Raw genomic sequence first — 9381 nt, forward strand, 5'->3', positions numbered from 1 at the left:
TGCGAGGGTGTTGTATGCTTTTAAAGATAACATCTAAATAAGTCTCAGAGCTCTTTAATAAAAATAAAATAAAAATTCTAAGTGATGAGAAAGCATTATGTCATAACTTACTCGTCAGTGTGTTTTCTTTTATAATAGTACACAAAATGCTAGGGTCCCTTACAACCTTAAAACATCTTAGGTTGGACTCTACCCATTTCACAGGTGAGAAAACTAGGGATAAAAGAGGTTATGGTTTAAATAAGGGAGGCGGGGCGGGGTTCTCTCTGATAGACAGATCCTGTGTTCTGTCTAATATCCAAAGCTGACTTGTACATGGACACTGATTTCCCATCTCCCTATACAGTCTCACCCCCAGGCAAAGTCTGCCATCCCTAAGGAGATCTGGGAGGCAGCAAGCTTCCCTGTTGTTCAAAATTTAATCAGGAGAGGGCTTGCCAGAAGCCTTTTGCCCAATGGACCAATAGCCTTTTTTACCCATCACCCAAGTCAGCAACCTCAGCCTGGCCAAGCCCACCCCAGTCTGGGCCAATACGCGTCCTTTGGGCTCAGGCGAGAACTATGGCACATGTGCCCAGCACAACCCCATCCTTAATCGCCTGTCTTGCCCCAAGCAGACCGGACTCTCACTTATTTTACCGATGAGGAAACTGAGGTCCAGAGGGTTTGCCTGATTCTCTCATGGTCACAGGTAAGTCCGTGTCAGGAAAAGTCTGGAATCCAGGACTCAAAACTGAACGGCCTTTCCAACTTCACCGATGTCCTAGATCCAGAAGAAGCAAGCTGGGATAGAGATCAGAGACCCCAAGCAGGTCGATGGAGAGGACTTTCTGGCCAGAATGATGCCAAGCCCTGAGCACGTAGTTGGTAAAATACACTGAAGGTCTTTACTTGGATCTTCTAAGACCCACAAGTTCTGGGACTGCTGTGCTTACAGGGGCAGTAGAGGCGCTGTCTTTTTCAGAGGATGGGGCCAAATTATACTTGTCATCTTCCCATTCACATCAGATCCAACCTCTCCCTCTTAAAACCCTCCAATGGCTTCCCATTATTCCTAGAACCAAATCCAACTTCCTCACTCGGGCCCCAACATCCTACATAAAGTGGCTCCTGACTCTTTATCTGAGATCCTCTCCTATCACCCTGCCCCTTGTTCACTCTGTTTCAACCCCTTGGCCTCCCCTTTGTTCCTCAAAACACCAAAACTGTTCTCATCTCACAGCTTCACAGCCTTTACCCTGATGTTCCATTTTTCTGGAACATTCTCTCAACTCTCCTCCTGGCCAGTTCCTTTTAACCATTCAGGTCTCTGCTCAAATGTTGCCTTTTGGAGTGGCCTTCTCTGACCAAGTTAGCTAAATAGATGAACATTACAGACTAGATGGTCTCTGTTGCAACTACTTAAGTCTGCTGTTACAGAATGAAGGCAGCCATAAACAGTATGAAGGTGAATGGGCATGGCTGAGTTCCAATAAAACTTTATTGACAAAAGTCGGCAGCAGGTCAGATTGGGCCAGTGACCATAGTTTGCTGACCCTTGCTCTAACTTATCATCTTGTTTGATTTTTGTCATTGTGCTTACCACGATCTGAAATTATTCCTTTGTATAACGATTTGTCTTCCTCTATTCTTTCCGCCCAAACTGTCAACTCTAGTCAGCTGTCAGTTTTGTTCAACACTGCTGTGGAAGCCCGTCTCCAAAATGGCCCCCAACGAGCCCCACTTCCTGGTATGCACACCGTTGTGTTGTTCTCTCCCAGACTGAATAGGACTGTCCTGTGTAAGGATATTGCGAAAATTAAAAGTGTGACTTTGAAGGCGAGGTTATAAGAGACGTGGTGGTCTTCATTTTGCCATCTTGGATGACAGGCTCTGAGGAAGCCAGCAGCCATGTTGTAAGGAAGCTCAAGCAGCCTTGTGGTGGGGTCCACATGGAGAGGAGCTGAGGCCTCCTGTCAGCTGCCAGCCATGTGAGTGCACCATCTCAGAAGTGGATCTTCCAGCCACGGTCAAGCCCTGGCTGCCAATTTGATTGCAACCTCATGAAAGACTCAGACCATCGAGGTAAGCCACTCCTGAAGCCCTATCATGCAAAAATTTTGATGTCAAAAATGTTTGCTGTTTCAAACTAGGATAATTTATTATACAGCCATAGATTAAAACAAAAAAAACAAAAAAACAAAAAAACAGTTGCCCAGCACAACGATTGGCTTAGTAAGCACTGATTAATTAAAAAAGTGAAAGTGAAAGTGAAGTTGCTCAGTCATGTCCAACTCTTAGCAACCCCATGAACTGCAGCTTACCAGGCTCCTCCGTCCATGGGATTTTCCAGGCAAGAGTACTGGAGTGGAATGCCATTGCCTTCTCTGTTACAGCCATAGCTCTAGGCTATTTTCAGAAGATATCCCCAGAACCAAAGAAATTCAGATATTTCATATGATAATGTAATGCTTATTTCTTTTCAGATTACTGTTTACCCCCAAATTGTGAAATGTGTATTTTTAAAAACAATAATCTTCCTCTATAATCACAATGTAAAACAAGCAGAATACCCATTGTCATTACAGAAACTATGATTGTGTACTTTAAATATTTGGATACCTTTTTAATGACTATCTTAAACCAACTTTTAATTTATATATACCAAGAGTATACACTTATTAGTTGAAAAATACATTGGTTCTACCTACCTACTACTTTTAAAACACAGCATGATAATTTGTGTCTTTTTCTGCCATATTCCAAGTCACATTATTTTACCGATGGAGTTACAGAATTAACAGTATTTTAAATTACGTTTATAACTGCAGAGACCTTAAGTGCTAAACCTAGTGGAGTTTGTCACCAGAGAATTGGCATTTTCTACAAATGTTAACAAACAATTACCAATGGCCTTTTTACATATTTTTTTCTTTAATAAGAAATAATATGCATGTAGAAAAGACCTACTTAAAGGCTTCATTTATATTCTTTTAAATCAAATTTTTATTTAATAACTTATATATGTTGTTGGAATGGTATACATTTTTGCAGTCCTTTATATTTTGTGGTAGTTTGAATTGAATCCCTTCTAAATAGCAAACTGTCTTTTGTTTTCTTCCTTTTTTTTAATTAGCAGATACCTGAAATACTATTTTTGCAGGGTTTGCACAGGCCCTTAACTGTCTACTACACTTTGATGAATAAAACACTAGGTGCTTAAGAAATATTGTAGAAGAATACATTTAAATAATTATGTAAAAGGTATAAATGTAATATTATATAAACATGTAAGAATATAAACTCAATAATATAGAAGGGCACAATTAAGACTTTCCAAATTCCACTAATAGAAGGCAATGGCAGCCCATTTCCGTACTCTTGCCTGGAAAACCTCATTTGCGGAGGAGCCTGGTAGGCTGCAGTCCGTGGGGTCGCTAATAGTCGGACAGGACTGAGCGACTTCACTTTCATGCATTGGAGAAGGAAATGGCAACCCACTCCAGTGTTCTTGCCTGTAGAGTCCCAGGGATGGGGAAGCCTGTTGGGCTGCCGTCTATGGGGTCACACAGAGTCAGACGCGACTGAAGTGACTTAGCAGTTAGCAAATTCACTAGCAGTCCTTGGACAAGGTGCCTATGCAAGAATTCTTCCAATATTGAGATGCTAAGCTTCTTGAATTCTGTTTGTGTGTTGCTAATATTCTGTGATTATATGACTTTAGGTTTATGTCTCACCAAGTCCACGATTCTAAGACTTTGTGATTCTCTGATTCTGACATAGTATGAATCATCTATCAATACATCTCATCCTCTCATCCTCAGTCACCTCCTGAGATGGTTAGGTGGCATTCCTGACTCAGTGAACATGAGTTTGAGAAGGCTCCAGAAGATAGTGAAGGACAGGGAAGCCTGGCATGCTTCAGTCCCTGGGGTCACAAAGAGCTGGATATGACTAAGAACAGAACAACATCAACACGTATTTTTGTTCAGAGGCTCTTCTTTTCCAGGCACAATGTCAGGAGCTAGGGGCATGGCAGAGAAAAGATGATCCCTGTTCCTGCCCTCCCTCTTGAGCTCATGGGGACACAGGCAAGCACATAGGCATATATGACCCACAGTGAATTGTCACACAGGTAGGCGAGAACTGTGGGTGGGGGTGGACGTTCCAACTGTGGGTTGGAAGGAGGCACCAACCCAGCCTCCTTGGGAGGGCTGTGAGCAGAAATAGCTTCTCAGAGGAGCTAGGAAAGGAGAGAGAGTATTCAACCAGAAAAAGGGAGTGCTAGAGCACACTGTGTTCCAAGTGAGTGGAAGAGCAAGTGCAAAGGTCCAGGGGTTAGGGAGAGAGACAGTATGTGGCATATCTGGTAAATTAAACCGAGGTTTGTCCGAGTTGGTGCAGAGCTGGGGGTGGGGGTGTTGGAGAGAGGCAGAGTGGCAAGAGACTTATGGCCAGATGACAGACGATTTAGTAAACCATGTCAAGGAATTTGAACTTTATCCTGAGGGCAAAAGGGAGCCAATGAAGGGTTTTAAGAGAAAGAGTGACACAGTCTGCTTAGAGTTTAGAAAAATGCCTCTGGCTGCTGCTTGTAGTTTTGAAAAGAAGAGAGACCAGGGAGGAGGCTGGAACAAGATGCCAGGTGAGAGAAGAAGAGGCCTGAATGCATGGGAAATGGGCCCTAGAGAGAAGCTTAATCTGTGGTGTGGTGATCAGATGCGGGTATGGACTGTACTGGTAACCTATGAACCCAGCCCTCCTGGACTTCTAAGGTTCTCTGACTCTGTGCTCAAAACTCCATACCTCTCCAATACAAAATGCCTGTTGGTATCACTATATATATTTACAATCCCTGATCTCACAGTGCCCTGCATCTCTTCTTTCCGAGCCTCAGTTTTCCTTGTTTGCAAAGTGGGGGGTCATCAAGACCTTCCTTGCAAAGTGGCCAGGAACTGAGGGCTGGTGTGTGGTCAGCATCTAAAACAAGGCAGGTGGTCCATCTGTGGCAGGCAACTTTGCCCCATGTGCTGCAAATACAGGTATTGTCAAAAAAGAACTGAGTTTTATGGTGACAAGACAGATCAGAAAGAAAAAACACAAGTAGGGAATAGCCCTATTCTCGTCTGCTCCTGGTGACCTGGATTGCTCTGGTTTCTGGGCTTCTGGCTGGGCAAATGGTGCCCAGACTTGTTTTCTTGCTTCCAGGTACCATCAGGTATACCAGTTGGCCATCAGGTTCCCTATAACTGTAGCCTGATGGCCTTCCCAGTTCCTCCTTTTGATCTTAAACTCCCCTGAGAGCTTCACACACCAGCTAGGGGTAGCCCAGCAGGGTCTAGTCTTTCCTGAGCAGCTCAGAGCCAGGCTAAGTGCCACCCAGATGGTTGGAGCCAACCAGCTTCCAAGTCAGCCCATGCTCAAGGCTATAGTACTGTAGGCACTCTCTTCTTAGACAAAGATTCTGTTGGCTCATTCAGGAACATGTCTTTGGAGACAGAAACCTCATTCATCTCCCCAAAATGACAGTACGTGGGCCTGAGAGAGACCCAAGGCTCTTTCGTTACAATTTGCTTCTTGCCAGTGGTTCAGCTTTGAAAAAGTGAAAGTGTTAGTTGCTCAGTCTTGTCCGACTGTTTGCGATCCCATGGACCCATGGATCCCAGGCTCCTCTGTCCATGGGATTCTCCAGGCAAGAACACTGAACACGCTTGCCATTCCCTTCTCCAGGGGGGATCTTCCCAACCTAGGGATTGAACCTGGATCTCCTCCATTGCAGGCAGATTCTTTACTGCCTGAGCTACCAGGTTCAGCTGTAATTCCATTTAATTCACAAACCATCAGTTGAACTACACAACTGTGGGCAAACCCCACAGAGCTGACAGGACCCTTGGAGACCCTCCTTTCCTGGAAGAGGATATTAGAAGCTGAGAGTGAGGTGCCTAAAACTACATGGTGTTTTGTGAAGAGTTGGGCTTGGAGTTCAAGGCCAGAGCTCTCTACCTGCTGTTTCTCTGCACACAGCAGGGGCTCCACAAACATCAGTGAAATTAAGTCAAATTAGGAGTTTGTGACACACATCATATACATTACTAACTGGTATTTGCACTGACTATTTCTAGAAGTGAGAGGAGCCTGGAGAGAAAGGTGGCCTCTGGGAGGTGAGTTGGGCAGCTGGGGTCAAGGGTGGGAGGAAGCTCTCCTTTTAATTTTGTGCCTTTGTACCTTTCAAGTGTTTTAGAACAGAGTCAATCAATCAAACAAACAATCATGATTAAATAAACAATGAAGTGGGAGCCAGGCTCTTTTGTAACTCCGTGCCTTTGTACATGCTGTTCCCTCTGGGTGAAATACCCTTTCCTGGTTTGCTCTACCTGGAAAACTCCTACGCAATTTACAAGACTGGACTCAAATGTCCAGTGTCTGAGGCCTGGTGCTGCTCCCTGAGATGGTTCCTGTCTGTCCGTCCAGCACCTCCACACACCCTCATCAGCTGTTTTGTGTACCAGGAGGCACCCATGCCTCCTGACTTCTCACTGGATTCTGCCAAAGAGAGCCATCAAGGGGAGATTAACAGGCAGGATGAGCAAGAACCATGGATCTCTATGCCATGTAGCCCCTCATTTGACAGGGCCTGCATTTCTCCACGGCTTCACTTCCACAGTTCCAGCTACTTCCAGGAGCAGCAACACTGTTCCCTCTCTCATTCCTGTAGGTCTGGGGGTGAGATCAGTTCCCCACATTCTAGACCTTGGGTGCCTTACTGCTCCTTGAGGTTTCCCTTAGCCTGCCACACCTCTGTAAACACGCCATTCATTAAATTTGCCTCAGTTGAGCCAGTGGTTCTCGACCTGGAGATCTTGCTTCTCAGGAGACATCTGGCAACATCTGAAGACATTTTCAGTTGCCATGCCTGGTTTTGAGGGTGCTGCTGGCATCAAGTGGGTGAAGGCCAGGGATGCTGCTAAACATCCCACGATGAACAAGGCAGCTCCTCTCCCCAACAGAGAATTATTCAGCCCCAAATGCTAATGGTGGGACTTCCCTGGTGGTTCAGTGGTGAAGAGTCCGCCTGCCAACGGGTTCCGTCACTGGTCTGGGAAGATGGGTTCCGTCACTGGTCTGGGAAGACTTCACATGCTATGCAGCAATTAAGCACGTGTGCCATAACTGCTGAAGCCCATGTGCTCTAGAGAACACGTGCTCCATAACAAGAGAAGCCACCACGAGAGGCCTGAGCACTGCAAAGAAGAGCAGCCCCCGCTCGCCCCTAGAGAAAGCTCACGCACAGCAGTGAAGACCCAGTGCAGTCGCAAATAGATAAGTATAAATAAATAAAATGGCTATGTTAATGGTTTTTTTTTTTAAGTAAGAGCCCCAGTCTGTTATGTTACAGTGAGGGGGCATTGTCAGGCAGACCAAGGGTGACCAGTTGATCCTTTTTAGCCCAGGACTTTTCCACTTTTGAATTCCATGGACTATATAGTCCATGGGGTCACAAAGAGTCAGACATGACTGAGCGACTTTCACCTTTCAGTTTTAGCAGTGCAAGTCCTGATTGCTGAAAGCCCTTTCAGGTCTTGGGCAAACTAAGATGATTTGTCACTTTAGCAGGCCAGATGATTGGTTGGCCCACAGAATTTAAAAATAATAAAAGGCTAAGATATGTTGAATATTTATTATGCGTCAGATGCTTGTCTAACATTGTTATAAGTATTAGTTCATTTAATCTTCATAAGAACCCAGTGAGGTAAATATTAGTATCCCCCTTTGTACTGTGGCACAGAGAGGTACCACAATTACTGAGGTCACACAGCTCCTGAGTAATAGAGCCAGGATTTGATTCCAAATCATCAGAATCATATTTATGATTATGGCCTTTGCTATACATTTGAATACAGTTGATCCTGAACAAAGTCAGGGTTACAGGCACCCATCCTTGGTGCAGTCAAAAATCTGTGTATAACTTAGATCAGCCCACCTTCCAAGTGGTTCCTTCATAGCAGTGGTTTCTCCAGTATCCACAGTTCTGCACCCATGGATTCAACCAACCATGGATTGTGGTTGGTTGAATCCATGGGTTGAATACAATAATAGTATTGTAATATTTACTATTGAAAAATATCTGCATAAAGGTGGATCCACGCAGTTCAAATCCGTGTTGCTCAAGGGTCAGCTGTATATTTTAAAAGATCTTTTGAGTAATAATAATAATGATAATGAGTGTACCAGGTGGCACTCGTGGTAAAGAATCTGCCTGCCCATGCAGGAGACGTTAGAGATGCGGAGTCAATCCCTGGGTCAGGAAGATCCCCTGGAGGAGGGCCTGGCAACCCACTCCAATATCCTTGGCTGGATAATCCCAGCGACAGAGGCAGCCTGGCCGGCTAATGGTCCATAGGGTCTCAAAGAGTCAGACACGACTGAAGAAACAGCACGCACGCACGAAATAATGATAATAGCAATAATCATGAAATATATTTTAAAACTTTTAAAAATAGTAATAATTATAATATATGTGTGTGTGTGTGTGTGTGTGTGTGTGTATGTGTATATATATATATACACATACACATATTTGGCTGCACCACCAAGAGACCTATGGGATCTTAGTTCCCTGACCAGGGATTGAACCTGTGCCCCCCTACAGCAGAAGCATAGTCTTAGCAGCTGAGTGCCAGGGAAATCCTAAATTTTTTAAGCATTCAAGTATACCTCCAAATTCTAACCCAGTAGAGACAATTTATATTCTAACTTAAATGATCAGATTTGCCTGTTGTGTAGACCACAGAATAAAGCATGCTGGGGGCCACTTCTGCTAAATTAAAGCTGGAGTGGAAGACTCAGATGTTTACAGGACCAAACAACGAGGTCCTACTGAATAGCACAGGGAACTATATTCAATATCCTGTGGTAAACCATGGTGGAAAAGAATATGAAAAAGAATGCATATACATATGTGTATAACTGAATCACTTTGCTGTATAGTAGAAATCAGCATAACATTGTAAGTCAACTATACTTTAATAAAATAATTTTTTAAAAATAGAGGTCCTATGTAACTAACAATAAATAAAATGCTTACAGAGCCAGGTGGGCAATATTGGTGGGTAAGGTGGGCCTGTGCAATAGGGGGTGGTGGGGACTGTGGCAAAATGGGAACGGAAAGCATTGTTGAGAAGGTGCAGCCGGGATTCAGCTCCAGGCACTTGAGATCGGGGGCCCAGCAACTGCAGATGTTCTACGAGAGGCCAGACATTGATTTTTAACAGCAACCAAGACAGTGAAAACAAAACAGAAACACTAGATGCATAAGCCAAAACTTATCTGTGGGTCAGACCCAGTCCCTGCCCACTACCCCTAGTGACCTGTTTTCTTTTGTTTTGTTTTAATCACTATTTG

This window comes from Ovis canadensis, chromosome 13 (assembly GCF_042477335.2).
Source record: "Ovis canadensis isolate MfBH-ARS-UI-01 breed Bighorn chromosome 13, ARS-UI_OviCan_v2, whole genome shotgun sequence".
Classification (NCBI taxonomy): Eukaryota; Metazoa; Chordata; class Mammalia; order Artiodactyla; family Bovidae; genus Ovis; species Ovis canadensis.